At 44.4% G+C, this 14,005-nt stretch overlaps 1 protein-coding gene across 7 annotated transcripts in view; it reads right to left on the minus strand.

Moving 5' to 3' along the window:
- celf1 (cugbp, Elav-like family member 1) overlaps nucleotides 1-368 on the minus strand; it is a 77,782-nt gene extending 77,414 nt beyond the window's left edge. For 2 of the 7 annotated variants that reach the window (XM_059975383.1, XM_059975385.1), the window contains exon 1: nucleotides 91-362. The gene's annotated coding sequence lies outside the window, so the exon portion shown is untranslated. Of the gene's footprint in view, nucleotides 1-90 lie in introns of all 7 variants that reach the window. The other 5 variants (XM_059975388.1, XM_059975394.1, XM_059975390.1 and 2 more) reach the window with 5 other exon arrangements.
- Nucleotides 369-14,005: the final 13,637 nt, after the last annotated feature.

Consider the following 14,005-nt stretch of genomic DNA (forward strand, 5'->3'; position numbering starts at 1 on the left):
CCCCTAAACTCCGTTCTCCCATCGCGCCACCCCTCCGTCAGTTTCCTCATCCCCTCCCTGTTGGCCGCCCCGCCACACTTGGCGCCGTACCCGACTCCTCGCTCCGCTCCTAAGGTAGGGGCCCGATCAAAATGGTGGAACTTCCGGTCGTAACAACCTGCCGGCAGTTCAGAGTGAAGTGGTGGGCGGAACGTCGCGTGGGGACACTGAATATGGCGCCGGTGTCTCTGTTGTGGACACTCAAAATGGCGACCTTTTTTCCGCTGCGGAACACTCAACATGGCGATGTTTCTCCAGCCGTGAAATACTGTACTCAAAGACGACGTTTTCCCTCCGTTATAGGACACCCAAAGGCGATGTTCTCCTTCTGCTGTGGGACACTCAAACTCGACGTTTTCTCTCTGTTGCGGTCACTCAAAGGCGACATTTCCACCGCCGCTGTGGAACACTCAACATGGTGTCGTTTTACTTGGACCGACGCGGAAATCCCTCACTATGTTGTGTATGTCAGAGTCGGAAAAGTCACAATTTTGAGCCTTCCAACCAGGGAAACCTTATTTTTTGCTGAAGAGAGCGTATCAGCATCACCTTTTTACGTGTCCCAAAGGGAGCAAACATCGCCATGTCGACTGTCCTATTGGGGTCTATGCCGCCATGTTGAGTGTCCAGAGGGGAAATGGGAAACGTCGCCATATTGAGTGTCCGTGGGGGGGAGGGGAAACGACGCCATGTTGAGTGTGCAGGAATGCCGAAGTTCCGGGGCGGGGGTGCCGAGTGTTGACGGAAGTTGTGTCCTTTCGGCTTGGGGATCGGATGGAGTTGCGGGGGAGGGATGAAATCAGTAGTCCTGGAAGCGAGAATTTGAGAACGGGAGAACCGAGTCAAGGGAGTAGATAGGAAGAGAAGGGAGTTCGAGAGAAAAGGGCAAGACATGGGAAGGGGCAGTGAGAGAAGTGGATGAAGGTGGTTAAAAGGGAGGAAGCGTGGGGATTGACAATTGGGGAGTTGGAGGTCAAGAAAAAGCAAACATTGAGAAATGGGAAGGAAAGGTAAAATGCAGGAACCCTGTTGTCCTCTATCTATTCATGGCCTCATATCACACCTTTCTCTACAAGGTGATCACTGACATAATGTCATGAAACTTGTTGTTTGCTGCAGCAGTACAGGTTTCAGAAATCTAATAATGCAGGTGAAGAAAATGTTCCCAAGATGATGCGTGTGGGTCTCCAGCCTCTTGTACCTCCTAGCCAATGGGAGCCATGAGAAGAGGACCTGTCTTCGCATAGTTGATCTCCAATGATGGAAGCCCATTCCTTGACTCTGTTTGACGTTAGGTGGACCCAGCCTGCAACCATGTATGCTTCCTCTCTGAGTATGTCCATCCTCTGACTGTCCTACCCCAACAATTGGCATTACCTTCCATCTTCTTCAACCTACTGTGTCCTTCTGAACAGTGCCCACCCCCGACCATTCCCAATTTGACTGTACCCTCGCTTTGACTGCGACCTTCCACCCCCACAGCCCACACGCCATGGTTTCAATCCCCAGCTGTGCCCCTTCTTGACAGTTGTGGCTTTTACCTGCACCTTCTGCCCCTGCCACTTACGAAGTTCATTCAATCCTTCAAATTTACGTTGTCCGTCAGTTCCCGATAAAGTGTCTCAGCCTGAAATGTTCTCGGGTCTTTTTCCTGATTGACTCACCGAGTTCCTCCAGTAGGTTGAATGTATGAACCCAGACTTATAGCACCCGCATCCTCTCTGGTGTCAAACTGTCCACCCGCCACCCAGCCACATCTTGAAGGCTCCACTTCTCCACGAAGCAGTATAATGACCTGACTGGACTCTCCCCCTCACTCGGTCCTGTGTTGACTCACAGGCATGTGGCATTCACAGTCTAATCTGAGATTGAGATCACACTATTATTGATCAGACTGGAGATCACGTTATTATCTGCTATAACTTATCTAGAGACCGACTGTCAAAGTTGAGTTTATTGTCATAAATGCAAGTACAGGTGCAATGAGAAACTAGGCATCACAGAAAAACAAACTACTCACCGGTTTTACAAGAAAGAACACAATGAGAATTCTGATTTTAGTCCAAGGTGTGCATTTCGTGCTACTGAACTGCTGATGAGGACTTTGCCTGTTGGTTCAAGGACCGAGTAGCTGAACTAAAGGAGCTCTTCCGGAACCTGGTGACGTTGGACTTCAGGCTTCTGTACCTCGTGCCCATTGGGAGCTCTGAGCATATGGCACTGCGCAGATGGTCAGGATCTTCGATGGACGTAGCCTTCATCAGGCAATGCCTCCTGTAGGTACTGCTGATGATGGGGAGGGGGTGTGCCTCCTGGACTCAGTCCACTACTTGGCAGGTTTTTATGTCCCTGTGCATTCCAGGACTGTTCAGGACACCTTCTACTGTCCATTAGAACTTTGTCCAAGTGTTCATCAAGCTAAGAGAAAAATTGCTGACGCACATTTCTTGACACACATTGCATAAGACAGGTCATCCGATCTGTGAATTCCAGGAATTTAAAGCTGTAAATACCCTCTGCACCTCTGAATCCCCAATGTAGATTGAGACATGTTCATCCTCCTGCACCTTTCCTGATGTCAATATTCACCTCTGTTGTTTTACTGAGGTTGCAGCTCAGCTGAACAAGGTCTCCTATCTCACCCCCCCGTATGCCGACACATCACCGCTTGGGATGTTCCGCGTGATGTGGGTTCCCTCTGTCACTGAGAGTCAACTGTAATACAGGGTGTGCATAAATTCCCTCTCTCTCTGACTGTCACTAGGATATCTCTGTAATACAGGGTCTATGTAAATTCCCTCTCTCACTGATTGTCACCAGAATATGCTGTGTAATTCTAGGGTGGTATAAATTTCCCCTGACCAGTATATCTCTGTGTAATACAGGGTCTAGGTAAATTCCCACTATCACTGATTGTCACCAGTATATCACTGTGTAATATCGGGTTGGTGTGGATTCCCCCTATTACCATGTGTAAGCAGTATATCGCTGTGTAATGCAGGGTCTCTGGGTTCCCTTTGTCACTGACTGTCACCAGTATATCTCCCTGTAAAACAGGGTCTCTATTAATTTCCTCTATCATTGAGTGTGACCAGTATATTGCTGTGTAATACAGGGTCTGTGTAAATTCCCTCTATCACTGACTGTCACTCGGATATCTCTGTAATACAGGATCTCTGTGGATTCCCTCTGTCACTGACACCAGGATATAGCTGTGTAATACAGGATCTCTGTGGGTTCCCGCTGTCACTGACACCAGGATATCGCTGTGTAATACAGGATCTCTGTGGGTTCCCTCTGTCACTGACACCAGGATATCGCTGTGTAATACAGGATCTCTGTGGGTTCCCTCTGTCACTGACACCAGGATATCGCTGTGTAATACAGGATCTCTGTGGGTTCCCTCTGTCACTGACACCAGGATATCGCTGTGTAATACAGGATCTCTGTGGGTTCCCACTGTCACTGACACCAGGATATTGCTGTGTAATACAGGATCTGTGTAAATTCCCTCTATCACTGACTGTCACTCGGATATCTCTGTAATACAGGATCTCGTTATCTTTCAGTGTTGGATTGTTTTCTTTGGGGTGTCAGAGTGAAGGGAGACCTGATGCTGAGGTTCCCACTGCCACCATAACCTGCTGGGTGAGCTGCACTCCGTCCATCACTGGCAGCTCCCTCCCAAAATCCTGACTCTGAATTCCCTCCCTCAACATCCTTGTCATTACCACTTCCCTTCCTTTAGAATCTTCCTGATGCGATGGATAAGCGTTCAATCATCTTCACTTACCATGGAGACCTGATTGGAGTCGTTGTGAGGTGCTAGATAGAGTAGTCGCAATCCTTTTCCCTGGGTAGTAGTGTTAAGTTCTACAGGATATGCATGTCTTGGTAAAGGTTGGAGGAGATGTGACAGGCTTGTTTTTTACACAGTGGGTGGTCTGCACGGACAGAGATAAAGCTGGAAGCAGACTCGATGGTGTTGAAGAGACGCAGGACTGGGCAGAGATGAAGGGATAGGGATCAGATAACTAGAGGAGATTCCGTTTGAATCTGCTATCATGTTTAGTGCAGATATTGTGGGCTGAATGGCCTGTTATTCTGCTGTACTCTTACACGGTCTAACGTGATGAGAGGCACGGTCAGAATATCTGACCTGACGTAGGATTGAGGAATACTGGAGGAGCAGGAGTGTAAGGGAGATGTGCAGGGTGCTTCAACACACTGCCAGGGTGATGCTGGAGGCTTTTGACTGGGCACATGAACAAGCAGGGAAAGGAAGGATAGGCACTGTGCGTGGCAGGAGTGATCAGTTTAATTTGCCTTCATGCTCAGTGCAGCCATCATGAGTCAAAGGGCCCTTTCATTCTATGGTTTAACAATTATTCAAGATCACTGTTATCTGGGCCTGTGTGGTATGATCAGGGACATTATTTTCATGGTTTCACTGTATTTGTGGTCTTGCATTGCCATTTAGAGTTACACTTGAGAATCTTAGCTGGTGGAGGGGAGGGGAGTGGGTGGTCCTCTCCACATGGGTCGGCTGCTGCAAGTGCAGAAGATGTGGCTGGTCTGAGCACAAAGTATGTGGAGCAGCTTACTGCGCCTGTGGCATCTAAATCATCTTCTGTATCATAAACAGAATTGGAATTGTTTTTTTATTGCCACATTAACCAAGTTACAGTAGACGTTTGTCTTGCAAACTGACCATACAGATCAGATCATTGCCCAGTAAATAGAGGTAAAACAGTAAGAATGCAGAATAAAGAGTGAGAGTGAGAGTGCTGTGCTTGTAAACAAGGTGCAATACCATAATGGTAGAGGTCAAGACACAACCTATCATATCGGGAAACCATCTGATAGACTTAACAGCAGGGTGGTGTCGTGGTTTCTCGTGCCCCACAAATGACTAGGAGACGCAAAAGATTCTTCAAGAAGGGTTAAACTTTAATTTGCAAATCAAAGCTGAGACAGTCATTGAGCTAGTCGCTGATTGCCCACCGATACTTGGACCTAGCATGTTTTATAGCAATCTCCTGGTTTAGTTGCATTAGCATATCCAATCAGTCTATAGTTACGTATCACACATACATCCGCCACTATTGTTTCTACCCATTGACTTAATCATGTTCTAATCTACATCTCTTAGCTACCTCTCATTAACCCACCATTGTCTTCTGCATTCTTAATATTTCATTCTCCTACTAAATTGGGTACATGCATAGCAAATAGCAAACTCAGACTACATAATTTACGTCTCTTAGCTTCCTCTTATTAACACACCATTGTCTTCTACATTCTTAATATTTCATTCTCCTACTAAATTGGGTACATGCATAGCAAATAGCAAACTCAGACTACATAATTTACGTCTCTTAGCTTCCTCTCATTAACACACCATTGTCTTCTGCATTCTTAATATTTCATTCTCCTACTAAATTGGGTACATGCATAGCAAATAGCAAACTCAGACTACATAATTTACGTCTCTTAGCTTCCTCTTATTAACACACCATTGTCTTCTACATTCTTAATATTTCATTCTCTAGCAAATAGCAAGTTGCAACTGTTATACTCCAATATATCCCCCCTTTGAGACCCAGAGGGTCTCACACAGAGAAAAGACTAAGAGTCTGCGCACAAAAGCCCCAATAAACTCAAGCACTTATTCCCAAATCTCGGGTTAAACTATAATTTTCTGCGCCAAGACCTCAAAGTATTCTCTCCCTGTTACTCTGGGCCGCTGAGCCAAAAACCTATCCCTCTGTACCTGGGACAGGGAAAAAGACTCTGAAGCCCTTACAATCTACTCCCACACTGTCGTTTTGCTCTTGTTCATCCTGCAGGTGTTGTAGGCTGTAACAATACATTTTCAGTGTTTCTTTCTCCACTAAGCTTGCTTCAGTAATTGCCACGAGCATTGGAAATTGTTTGGTTGCAGCACGCACTGCAAGAGATTTGAGACAAGGAAGAAAACAGCACAGCACAAGCGCACAGCTCAACAATACAATACTGACAGTTCTTGCCATTTTAGTCAGCCATGCTCCCCATCCTCCGAGTCTACTTTCCAACCAAAGAACTGATGTTCAAATCCTGCATTCTGTTTGACCTCCGTCCGCAGATTCTTTAATTTATTCATTGCTCTGGTGAAAGACCCTTCTGGGTTAGTATTGTTCGGTATGAAAGTGCAGCATTGTTCTCCAAACATTACACACACACCCCCTTTTTCTGCCAAAAGCCAATCCAGTACCTGTCTGTTTTGCCACACCATCCTGCTAGTTGCATCTAGCTGTTGCCCTAAGGCCTCCAGTGCATCATTGGTGTAGTTGATGAATCTCTGTTGATTGTAGTATATATAGTTTATCCATTCAACATTTTTGCTTACCCCTATCACAGGTATGATAGCTTCCCAGTGAGCATCTCATGCGGTGTCAGGCATGTCATTCGATTAGTTTGCATGCGGTAACTCATCAATGCTAACGGTAAAGCATCGACCCAATTAAGTTTAGTGTCTGCACAAATTTTGTTTAGTTTGGCTTTCAGGGTTCCATTAATTCTCTCTACCATGCCCTGCGACTGAGGGTGGTATACACATCCAAATCTTTGCTTTATCCTCAGCGCCTGTAGTACCAATCTGACCACTTTCTGGATAAAAGTGAACCATTGTCTGAGCTAACTTCTGTAGGTATTCCAAACCTTGGGATCACTTCATTTGTCAGAAATTTTACCACTGTCTTTGCCCCTTGATCTCTTGAAGGTACCGCCTCTACCCATCTGCTAAATCGATCAATTACTACCAGTATGTATCTTTTCCCTCTCACTGTCTTTATCATGTCTACATAATCGATCAATAGATGTTTAAATGGTCCTTCAGGTACAGGAATGTGACCTATTGGGGTTGTAATTCCCTTCCAAACATTATTCTGTGCGCATACCTCGCACTGTAACAAGACAAAGTCCACTGAAGCCTGTAAATAAGGTGACAAAAACCATCCTTCTTTATTTTCTTTATCACTTCCCCCCTTGCACAATGGTCCATCCCATGTGCTTCTGAAATCAGAAACGTCAGTAGAGGGGTGGGCGCTACCAACAAACCGTCTTCCGTGCTCCACAAGCCTTCCGGGTTCTGCTTGGCCCCCCTTCGTCTCCACATTGTCTGTTCTGCCAAAGTTGCCTTACCTTGCATTTCAATTAGGTCCTCTACCTCAGGGTCTGGAGCTAGGCTTACCTGGGGGGCAATGACAGCTGATGTACATCCAGACGCTTTTCTGGCTGCCTCATCCACAGCTTGATTTCCCTTTGTTAATACATCATTTCCCTTTTTATGTGCCTGGCATTTTACTATAGCCAGGTTTCATTATGGCTTTTATTAAGTCTAGAATTTGCTGACAATGTTGTATGGGATCTCCACTACTTTTTTTAAAACCTCTCTGTTTCCACACTGCCCCGAACAAATGGCATATTCCATGTGCCTATGCCGAATCAGTATAGATGTCTATTTTCTCACCTTCCATCATTTCACACGCAGCTGTCAGGGCTTTGATTTCCGCTAGTTGGGCGGAACACAGTTGGGGACAGGACTCCATCCTAATAATCTTATAGCTCGACTGATCCTGCTGCACTACTGAGAATCCTGCATGATTTCCATCATAATCTCTATAACAAGAGCCATCTATGAACAGAACCTTTTTATCTGCATCCTCTAATGGTTCTGACCGTAAATCTGCTCTTAATTTGGCAAATGCCATCATCTTCCCTACACAATCATGGGGTTCTCCTTCATAGCCCAAAGGGACAAAATCGGCTATATTACTGGTAGTGCATCTCTGTATAGTTATGTCTGGAAATGTCAATAGCATCTGATACGCTGCTATCCTGGCTGGCGTCAGCACAAATTTCCCTCTTTCCAGCAATTCTGCTACTTTGTGGTGTGTGTACAGAGTCACAGGATAGCCCAGGGCTACAAATGATGCCTTCTCATATGCATAGTACAGCACCGCCAATCCCTGATAACAGGGTGGATACCCCTGAGCCACCTCATCAGGTCTCGTACTGTTGTATGCTATCGGCTGCTTTGCTTTTCCTGTGCCTGTCTCGTGTTAGAACCGCTGTGACATAACCCTCCTGTTGGTTAGATACATACAAATGAAAAACCTTCTCGTAGTCAGGCAAAACTAATGCTGGTGCTGACTGCAATTCCTGCTTAATAGTATTGAAAAGCTATCTCCACCTCTCCATTCCGCTGTAGGCCGTTCTTCAAATTTGTATGTCCTGCTTCTTTCATTATCTTTCTCAAAGGTGCCACAATCTCAGCATATTCTCCTATCCAATCTGAGCTGTACCCTGCCATTCCCAAAAACGTCATCATCTGCCCTACAGTCTGGGGTTTGGGGGCCTTAGTTATTGCCTCAATCTGATCTGGTGCTATCGCCTTCACTCCCTTGGATATTACCCTGCCTAAGTACTCCACTTGCTGCGTGCAAAATTGCAGTTTCTTTTTGGATACTTTATGTCCTCCATATGCCAGCTTCTCTAACAGAGTTATAGTGTCCTGCTCACACTGTTCCTCGCTGTGGGAGCAAATCAACAGGTCATCCACATACTATAACAATGTACTTTCCAATGGTATGCCCTCTAGGTCTGCCTTCAACACCTGATTAAAAACGTGTGGTGAATGTTTAAATCCTTGCGGCATTCTGGTATAGGTATACTGAGCACCTCTGTAAGTAAATGCAAACAGATACTGACACTGGTCGGCTAGAGGAATGCTGAAGAAAGCCGAACACAAATCAATCACTGAAAAGTAACTTGCTTCTGGTGGAACATTAGTCAAAAGCGTGTGTGGGTTGGGGACTACCGCTGGCCAGTCCTCTACCACATCATTTACCACTCACAAATCATGCACCAATCTCCACTTAGATTTATCTGCTTTTAAGACCGGCAGCAACAGGGTATTGCATGGACTGTTTGTTCTTTTAAGCACTCCTATTTCAAGCAACCCCTGCACAGTCGATGCTATTCCCTCTTCTGCTTCTGGTCTTAGAGAGTATTGTGGTCTCCTGGGTGGAATTGCTCCCCTTTTCAGCCTTATTTCCACTGGACTAGCTGTTTTTATTTTCCCTACGTCCGTGTCATGCTGTGACACAGAATAGATGGCAACTCATCTAACCTTCTATCTTTCTGCTGGCCTCTTTCCTTTCCCAGCAATGGCATGTGTGGTTGGGAAGTTATTTCAACCTCTCTCACTGTCCCTACCATATCTACACTTACCATTATTTTAATGCAATTGTTGTCTTCTGATATCCACACCTCTGGCGTGATTTTCCTCTACACTGTTACGGTTTCAGCTCTCTTAACTAAGGGTCCTAAGTCTTTAGACTGATATCCCTTGTTTACCAATAACGTTACGTGGGGCGCAGCCTCCGGTATCCTGTACCATTTTTCTAAAAAGGTGTTCCATTTAACTTGTAAAGCTGCCCCTTGCTTTCCAATTATCACAGCCTCCCCTTCCAGATGCTGTTGGGTATATGCCTCCAGGTGCCATTTCTCCTCTAACTCCCTGTTCTGAGTCTCGTCAAAAATCACTGTACAATGTAGCTCAGATTTGGGCATTGCAGCCCTGGGTAATATAGCCTGCACGCCCTTTTTCCATTTTTCCCAGGTTTCCTGAATCTGATCTGCGACGTCTCCTATCCAAAAGACATTAGCTTTCTTGTCTTCTCGCACTATCAATTGAGCCCCTGCTCTTTCCACACTCAGCCCATTTCTGGTGCATTCTAATTTTAATTCCATTTTCAATAAGGCATCTCTGCCTAACAAATTAATCGGAGTTCCTTTAAATACTAGCACCGGCAAAACAATTCCTTTATTTCCCTTTCTCAACCGCACTGGAGCCGTGCACTGTGTCAACTGTGTTTTCCCCGAGAACCCTACCATCTTAATAAACTTTCCTGACATGGGAAGGTGAAGCGCATACTGTGGCTGTACACAAGTGTACGTGGCTCCAGTATCTATCATCATTGGTGTCATTTGCCCTTCTAACATAACCTGAACAATGGGTTCCTCGTCTGCCTCCCTTGTTATCATTGGGTAATGTCCCTTCCCACTCAAGTTCTCGGGGCACCCCTAATACCTCGCATAGGGGTTCACAGGTCCGCTTGGGCCTGTGGGGGCTGGTCCTTGGCTAAACTTTAGTTCCCTTTAGTCACTTTAGTTGCAATTGTTATACTCCAATAGTAGAAACTGTCCTTGAGCCTTGTGCTTGGTGCTTTCAGACTTTCCTATCTTCTGCCCGTTGGAAGAGGGGAGAAAGGAGATTGTCCAAGCGGGGCGGGATCTTTGATTATGCTGCCTGCTTTACTGAGAGTCCATGGAGGGGTGGCTGCTTTCTGCGATGCGATGAGCTTGAGCCCTGTGCACAACTCTGCAGCTTCTTGCAGTCACGTACAAAACAGTATCAAGCCATTGTATGAGGAAATCTACAGATGCTGGAAGTTGAACATAGAGTTCTCCAACTTCAGGTAATTACTCCCCACCCCCCGTCAGATCAGCACCACTCCTCTGTCAGCCTGACTGGTGATAAATAGTCTCCAGTTTCACGGTTTTGGATGAACGTCACCGAGGATCTCTGTTGCTCCATCAGCATGACCTCGAGAGTAGGGCAAGCACAACTTTGACTATACTACCTGAGGCGTTTCAGGAGAGATAATCTGCCCCAAGCATTGCTGGCCAGCTTTGATCGATGTGCGATAGAGAGCATCACTCAGCACATCACTGGGACTCAACTACTGGACCTGGAGACAATTCACAACTCTTGATGTCTGTGGCACACTCGTAACATCATTAAAGACCCATCCCATCCCCGACACGGTCTGTTCAATCTCCTGCCATCTGATAGGTGATACAGAAACATCGCAGCCAAGACAGTAAGAATGAGAACCAGCTTCTTCCCCAGGGCTATTGTGCAGCTGAATAATGCTACAGCCCGGCTTGCCAATGGCCTTTTGAGTGTATGGACTATCAAAGTCACTTGTTGCATGTAAATATGGGATTTGTTATTTTTTAAGCTGTAGTTCATGCATTGTAGCTATCTGTTTTGCATGGACTGGAGTAGCGCTGAGTCATTTTTGTCTTGAGCAATGGCAATACAGTTCTGTTCGATTCTATTAAGGACCACTCCCCTTTACCATTCTTACACATGTTCTAATGAAAATATGGACTGGAAGCTAGTTGTGCCTTAGATGATCAGCTTAATCCTTAGTGAACAGAACCAATCCTAACTTTCAATGCAAGTCTGAAGGATCTGAGATACAGCTAATTTTCAGTTCAAATTTGTGCAAATCTGTCACACAATGTATCCCTCATAACCAACATAGGGACCAGAGCTTTCGGTAGAGTGTACATGGTCCTTTGTATGTGGTGTTTCGGCATTACAGCTTTGAAGTGAAACACATTCCTTTAACTACCCCATGCTGCGCACTAGGAGGCAAAAGGAATGCAAATGATCAAACTTCAGAAAATATAGTTTGGATTTTTTCTTCAAATGAATCAGAATTTGATGATAGCAATGAGAATAAGGCGTTTCCTGGGTGGTGGGTGTCCTTCTTGAGGCACCGCTCCTTGAAGATGTCCTGGATGCTATGGAGGCTAGTACCCATGATGGAAATAAGTTTACAATTCTCAGCAGCTTACACTGATCGTACGCAGTAGCACCCCATCCCTCCATACCAGACCCGGGGGGGGGGGGGGGGACATTTAACTGTTGTGTTTCTAGAGTGTCATATAGCAAGGATTCAATAAGGCTTGATGAGCGTATGGACATGAAATACTGTTTCCTATATCAATCCCATTTCACAATTGAGGAAAGGTAAGCCTATCTCTAACTGGGGCACAACACAAATGTCAGCATCATCATCATCAGGTGCCATGCCCAGTTTGAGCTTTGTCTACCATGGCCCACACACTCCTGTTTTGGGTCAAGTGGATCAATTCATTGGCATTCATTTCCAGTTCTCTGGCTGCTGTCTCCATCATCATTTGTCTTTGCCTTCCTCTTGCATTCTTCCCTTCAATCTTTCCCATAATTACAGTGCATTCTAACTCCTCTTTCCTAATCACCTGTCCAATGAAGTTAAGTTGCCTTTCCATGATCTCATACATTATCTCTCTCTGTGCTTGCTCTGTTCATTACATCCTCGTTAGATATTCGTTTCGTCCATGATATTCTTTGCATCCTCCTCAAGAACCACAACTCTGCTGCTTCAATTCATTTTTTTATGTTACTAGATATTGTCCAACATTCTGAGACATATAACATAACTGGATAAACATAACATTTCAGTACTCTGAGGCGGGTTGTCACGCCTAGTTTAGTGTTGGTCAGTATACTCTTCATCCTCATAATGGTGTCTTTTGCCATCCCTATTCTTCTTTTGATGTCCATGTCGCACCTGCCATCTGATGTCACCCAGCTTCCTAAGTAGCAAAAGTTCTGTACTTGTTTTATGTCTTCCCCGTTTATTCTCAGCCTGCAGATAGGATTCTCCTTCTTTTTGGATATCACTTTATCAAATGCTTCTGTGTAGTCGATAAAACAAACAAACAAATCTTTTTGCACTTGAATAGCTCATTCTGATCCTTAACATCAACATCGCGTTTCTTGTACCTTTGTCTTTCACAAAACCACATTGTTCTTTACCTATTTCAGCCTGTATCTTACTTTTAGCTCTTGTCATCAAAGTTCTTAGAAGTATCTTAGTGATATGACTTATTAAGCTTATGGTCCTAAGTAATTCACACTAATGTAACATCATTAATTGTATTTACTCAGTTAAATTGGGCTAGATAAAAGTAAACGTTTTTTAGTAAAGAATGGAATATTTCATAATCGTTGTGGACTGTAATGTTTCAGACAAAGATCAATATCAACTCAATTTATGTTTTCATTATAGTCATACTTTCTTTAAAAACGTGACCAATGCAAGCATTGGAATTATGTAGCATTGATTCAGAGTGTAGCATTTCATAAATTAATTTACAATCATTGATGTTATTCAATGTCTGGATTAGTTGGCATCAAGTGCAGAATTAACACCACTGTGCCCCTTCCTGAATATAAACATCAGTTTCCATTGCCACTTCCAGAAAGATAGTTCTTTCTACCTGTCTGGGTCCTAATGCCCTTCGCTTGGACAACATTGGTGGCGTGGAGAGGGGAGACTTGCAGCTTGGGCAACTGCCGGTCATCTATAAAAAAACCTTGCCCAGGCTTGCGCCCTGGAAACTTTCCAAGGTGCGCATCCATGGTCTATTGAGACTAACGGAGGCCTACACACACACAGTTTTTTCTATTCTTATATCAGTGATATTTGCAAAGCATCTTGCATGCACTTCACACAACAATGGACTTCATGCCTTATGTTCCAATTATGTTCTTGTATATAATTTATTTTCCTTGAAGATGCTGCTTATGTAATGCTAAGTTCAGAAATTCAAAGTAAATTTATTATCAAAGTACATAAATACAACCCTGAGATTCATTTTCTTGTGGGCATACTCAATAAATCCATAATAAAATAATAACCATAATAGAACCAATGAAAGTCCACAGCAACAGGGCTTCCAATCAGAGTGCAAAAGACAATAAATTCTGCAAATAGAAAACATGAAATAATGATAGTACATAAATTATTATGGAGTGATGGGACTCAGGATAGGATGGATGGTAAAAAAGCGAAGATGGCATGCAGTCAGATTGTCAGGAAAGGCAGACAGATGATGAGACAAAATGATCAGTGCATTAGGGATGCAAAAAAAAGGTTAGCAAATACAATATTTAAAGTGTTATATCTCAACGCAGGGAGTATAAGAAATAAGGCCAATGATCTTGCTGTACTATTACGGATTGTCGGGTATGATGTTATAGCATCACTGAATCATGGCTGATGGATGGCTGTAGTTGGGA

Source organism: Hypanus sabinus, chromosome 7 (genome assembly GCF_030144855.1).
Source record: "Hypanus sabinus isolate sHypSab1 chromosome 7, sHypSab1.hap1, whole genome shotgun sequence".
NCBI classification, from domain to species: Eukaryota; Metazoa; Chordata; class Chondrichthyes; order Myliobatiformes; family Dasyatidae; genus Hypanus; species Hypanus sabinus.